Genomic DNA, 6,000 nt, shown 5'->3' on the forward strand with positions numbered 1-6,000 from the left:
GGGTTCCCTTTTCTCCACACCCTCTCCAGCATTTATTGCTTGCAGATTTTTGGATCGCAGCCATTCTGACTGGTGTGAAGTGGTACCTCATTGTGGTTTTGATTTGCATTTCTCTAATAATGAGTGATGTTGAGCATCTTTTCATGTGTTTGTTAGCCATCCATATGTCTTCTTTGGAGAAATGTCTATTTAGTTCTTTGGCCCATTTTTTGATTGGGTCGTTTATTTTTCTGGAGTTGAGCTGCATAAGTTGCTTGTATATTTTTGAGATTAGTTGTTTGTCAGTTGCTTCATTTGCTATTATTTTCTCCCATTCAGAAGGCTGTCTTTTCACCTTGCTTATAGTTTCCTTTGTTGTGCAGAAGCTTTTAATTTTAATTAGATCCCATTTGTTTATTTTTGCTTTTATTTCCAGCATTCTGGGAGGTGGATCATAGAGGATCCTGCTGTGATTTATGTCTGAGAGTGTTTTGCCTATGTTCTCCTCTAGGAGTTTTATAGTTTCTGATCTTACATTTAGATCTTTAATCCATTTTGAGTTTATTTTTGTGTGCGGTGTTAGAAAGTGATCTAGTTTCATTCTTTTACAAGTGGTTGACCAGTTTTCCCAGCACCACTTGTTAAAGAGATTGTCTTTACTCCATTGTATATTCTTGCCTCCTTTGTCAAAGATAAGGTGTCCATATGTATGTGGATTTATCTCTGGGCTTTCTATTTTGTTCCATTGATCTATATGTCTGTCTTTGTGCCAGTACCATACTGTCTTGATGACTGTGGCTTTGTAGTAGAGCCTGAAGTCAGGCAAGTTGATTCCTCCAGTTCCATTCTTCTTTCTCAAGATTGCTTTGGCTATTCGAGGTTTTTTGTATTTCCATACAAATCTTGAAATTATTTGTTCTAGTTCTGTGAAAAATGTGGCTGGTAACTTGATAGGGATTGCATTGAATTTGTAAATTGCTTTGGGTAGTATACTCATTTTCACTATATTGATTCTTCCAATCCATGAACATGGTATATTTCTCCATCTATTAGTGTCCTCTTTGATTTCTTTCATCAGTGTTTTATAGTTTTCCATATATAAGTCTTTAAAAATATGGAACGCTTCACGAATTTGCGTGTCATCCTTGCGCAGGGGCCATGCTAATCTTCTCTGTATCGTTCCAATTTTAGTATATGTGCTGCCGAAGCGAGCACTGCTTCCCTTTTTGAATGAGCAAAAACCTTGCACTTCTTCAGAATAAATTCAGTGCTGCATCTTCCACTGAAAGCTTTCTGAATCCCTTCTTCCAGGCTTTACTCATATGTTTCCAGTGTAGTGTGTCCTTATATCCTTTGCTGCTAAGTGGTCAGCACCATGCAGCCAGAGGAAAGCGCTCTTTTGTCTTTCTATTCCCAGATGATAGGACTGGGAACAGCCAATAGGCACTTGATAGAGATAGCCGATGAATGCCTGTGTTGATAAATGGCTAGAGTTCATGGGCTTTGGGCATCAGATTTCAGCCTCTAAAAAAGGAGAGATAGCCAGTGGCCTTATTAAGCACATTTAACCACCAACAGGTGAAGCTTCTTAGCCTTTATATTTTGTTACTCAAATAAAGTATGTTTTTAAATTTCAAGTGTTTGTCTTAATGCCAGAGATTTTGGTATGGTCAGAAGCTTTATGATTTTTTGTTTTGTTTTGGGCCATCCTACATAGCATGCAGGATATTATTTCCCCAATCAGGGATGGAAACTGCACCCCCTCTGCACTGGAAGCCTGGAGTCTTAACCAAAATTCCCTTGAATTTTGAGCAACTGAGATTTGAAAGCTTATACAACTCCTGTCACTGACTCTTTGCCTGTAATTGCACCAATGATGTGGCTGAGTTATCACTTCCTGACAAAGCCCCCACTCCAAACAAACAAAAATGCATCTCTTCATTTCCTTCACCTCCGTCTCCCGGATTGCCGGGCTTAGCACGTCCCTTCAGTTCTGCGAAGGTTTAGTGGATTCACACATCCTCCAGGCTGCTGGGTCTCTACATAAGTATTAAGATAATCTGGGCTTTCTAGGTCTCAGACCATTTAATCCTCCAGCAGCTACTGGGTCCAGTTGCTTGGAAAATGTTTAAATTCTAACCTAACATACTGTGAGCCTCCACTAATTATTAGAGAGGATGAACACCACTAGGGGTGAGGAGAAATGCTGTGTGTGCTTGTGTGCTCCGTCACTTCAATTGCTTCTGAATCTTTGCAACCCTACGGACTGTAGCCCACCAGGCTCCTCTATCCATGGGGTTCTCCAGGCAAGAATGCTGGAGTGGGCTGCCATGCCCTCGTTCCAGGGGATCTTTCCACCTCAGGGATCAAACCCGTGTCTCCTGCCTTTCCTGCATTGCAGACAGTTTATTTTCCCCTGAATCACTGGGGAAGCCAGGAAGAATATTAGGGAGGTGCCAAACCTAATATTTCACCCCTCCCTCCTCACTATTTAATTACCAGTCATGCAGAATATACTTAATATTCACAGTGCCCTACACTGTCATCCAATCCTTTGCTTCTACTTGACACAGCTGTTGACTCTTCTCTAACTTCTGTGTCTGCTAAAGCTTATTCATCCCCCGGGTCTCAGCTGAAAATATCACTTCCTACCAAAGGAATCTCCTGATTCTCCTATTATAACACTTACTGCACTCTTTGGCAATTTTAGTTGTGTGTGTGTTCTCTTAATTGCAATTTGCCTATGCGATAAGATGCTCCATCTTTTTGTTTATTGTTTTATCCATAAAGCTTAGCACAGTGTCTGACACACAGGAATACCTCATCCTATGAAAGTGAAGTCACTCAGTCGTGTCTGGCTCTTTGCAACCCCATGATCTGTAGCCTACCAGGCTCCTCTGTCCATGGGATTTTGCAGGCAATAGTACTGGAGTGGATTGCCATTTCCTTCTCCAGGGGATCTTCCCAACCCAGGGACTGAACCCGGGTCTCCCGCATTGTAGACAGACGCTTTACCATCTGAGCCACCAGGGAAGTCCCTTACCTAATGAATAAATTAATGAATGTAGGAGTCCCCGCTCTCATAGGGGCTGAAATGTTATAGAACGCACAAAATAAGCATGCAAACTGTCAATATTATATTCATTCCTGTTGTTTATTCTTTCCAAGGAATCTGGCATTAGCATTATTTCTCCTATTTGCAGAAAGGAAATTTTAGACTTAGAAGATGTATTATTACCAAAATGACTTTACAGCTAGAAAGTGGCTCAAGTGGATTTGAATTCTAGTTTTGTGATATCATGTTAAGTGTTCTCTACATAATGCTACAAAAATATGCAGCAAGTGGGAGAAATTGGTACAAAAATCTATTGCTTTTCAGAAAAGGGAGAATTCCTTTCTCCATAAAGTATTTAAGTTTGAATCTAAACAATAAATCAGGTTTTTTTTTTAAGTAATTATTTTCAACTAACAAAACAATCACACAACTCTTACGCATGCTGAGTCACTTCAGATGTGTGTGACTATTTACAGCCCTATGGACTGTAGCCTGCCAGGCTTCTCTGGCCAAGGGGTTTTCCAGCAAAAATACTGGAGTAGGTTTCAAGCCCTCCTCAAGGGCATCTTCCCAAACCAAGGATCAAACTTATGTCTCCTGCGTCTCCTGCATTGTAGGCAGATTCTTAACTGATGAGCCACCTGGGTAACCCTTTGTATTAGAATAAATTCAACTATACAGACAAATTGATTGTAAGAAGTGAAAGTTTGGCCCACTCTTGCTTTAATCACACTCGCAAGACATAACCATCATTAAACATATCTGTGTATGTATACATGATATGCTGGTTTTATTTGCTTTAAAATTAATCATACTACAAATACCGTTTGGCAGTGCCCCACCTTTTTAAACTCCAGTATAACTTGGACAGCCTTCTACTTATTATATTTATATTTATCTACTGTACATTTAACTTCTGTATCTCTTTTCTTTGTAAGAATGTTTCATAATTTGCTTACCCAATCTGCTATTATGGGCATTTAAGTGATTTTCTATTTTTTCTTTATGAATATTTCTGGAATAATTCTCTTATATATGCATCTCATATACAATGGCTCTAAAAAAATCATTAAAGACTTTCTGTCCATTAATTCCTAAACAAGAATTTGTTATGTCATGGCTTATATACCTTTTTAGTTGTGAATACACTGCGCATACAGTTGTACATTCTGTGAATACAAACATGTGCAGAATGTGAATACAATTGACAAAAATGTGCAGAATGTGAAAAGTTTTAATTGGGGGGCAAAAAACATTCGAGGTGGGGGCAGTCACATAAGCAAAGGTATTGAAAAGCGCTAGTCACTTTCCTTTATTTTTCCTGAGAAACTTCAGCATTCTGACACTGTGAGTGAACCCAAATGACAAATTCCAGCTCCTGCCAATTGACCACAAGCTATTTGTCAGTTTCTCTTTCTCCTGGCCCTTCAGTGATGAAGTTCCCAGAGGTTAAACACTCTCATTAGTAATCTTACCACTAGAACTCCTGAAAACCAGTGTTTGCTGCCCTTTTAAAAATTTTAATGACTCTGCACCACACACAGACCCTTCATTGTGCTTTTGGAACTTTCCAAATGAAACCAAAGACTTGATTCAACTGTAGTCAAAGAAAAGGAATTCTGCAAAATTTCACACACATACTAACCCTCCATTTTCTACCAGCAACTAAAACTTAAAATTAAATGATCATGATGTGAGATGTTTCTAAAGAGCTCTCTCCTTGCCTTCAGTTTTATTAAGGCACAAATGTGCAGCCACATTTAATGATGTTTACCTGGAAGAGTGCATGTTTACCTTTGGAAATCTATTATGTTTCTCTCAACTTACCATGAGCAAAGGGGCATTGTTACTTCATATATTCTGACTACTTGCTTAAATTTATATCTACACTCAAATGAGAAAAATGCTTGTGTATCAGTCATCTTGGAATCCAAGGGACTTATTCATAGAGCATGTGGGGCTCTATTCATAAATGATTTATGTCTTTGCATAAAAGAGAGTGGGGGCTGTGTGTGTGTGTATCTCAGAGAACCATCAATTGCCTCTCCTGAGTAATTTATACAAGATCAATATTTATCAAAGTGAACCAAGAATTGTGCCCTACTCATTGAGAGCCAGATACTTCATTTTCAGTTCCTTCAGCCGTGGAAGGGAGCATGACAGATTGAAATGTTTGCATAAAAATCAAAGTGGTCCTAGCTTTGTTCCTATTACTTTAGATGCAGGGTAATTCTTTGGTTAGATTGCAGATTTCTGTCATGAATAATGCTCATAACTAGTACATAGTAGATATTCAAAGTGTATTTGTTGAACAAATAACTAAAGAAAAATAAGCAAGCATCGTTGGCACTGTTCCCATAGGAAAAAGAGAGTTGCTTGCTGAAATTACTATTTTAATGTATGTTAGTTGAGCACCTACTAGACATTTTGCATTGAATGAGAACACTGTTTTTAACAGAAATGCTTTCCCAGACATATACATAAGTAATTAAAAACATAATAGTGAGAAGTGCTATGTTCTCAATTAAAGATTAAAAAGGTGTTCTGGAGATCTAGAGGAAGGGTCAACTAATTCTGCTCAGAGAAATTTAGAAAAGAATAAAATAAAAATCTGAGTTAAACAGGCTTATAGTAAAAAAGGGAAGATAAAATGCCATTTAACTCAACCAGTGAGCAGATGCCTTTTTTGTAAGCAAGAGGAGATTCTTAAACATGGAAGTGGCATAATCGGATTTCCTGCAGAGATATATCTCCAATGGCACAATTCATACTATATACTGACCATCTGGTAGAGAAGGACAGAGAGGAGATGGTTTCAACTTGCTTGTCAACTCTAAAAGTGTTTCTAGGAAATGCTGCTTTGAGGAAAACTTCAGAATTGCATCTGGATTCCAGTAATAAAGTAGTAGAGTCCCTAGTAATAAAAAATAAGCTTGTCTTTAGTGAAAGAAAGGAAAGAAAAATGT

General features: G+C 38.4%; 1 non-coding gene across 1 annotated transcript; it reads right to left on the reverse strand.

Moving 5' to 3' along the window:
* Nucleotides 1–1,087: 1,087 nt before the first annotated feature.
* On the reverse strand, nucleotides 1,088–1,194 carry LOC138415625 (U6 spliceosomal RNA). Its single transcript, XR_011247369.1, has one exon. It is a non-coding gene; the product is annotated as a U6 spliceosomal RNA (small nuclear RNA).
* Between the last annotated feature and the right edge of the window lie 4,806 nt (nucleotides 1,195–6,000).

The sequence above is a fragment of the Ovis canadensis genome, chromosome 11 (genome assembly GCF_042477335.2).
Source record: "Ovis canadensis isolate MfBH-ARS-UI-01 breed Bighorn chromosome 11, ARS-UI_OviCan_v2, whole genome shotgun sequence".
NCBI lineage: Eukaryota > Metazoa > Chordata > Mammalia > Artiodactyla > Bovidae > Ovis > Ovis canadensis.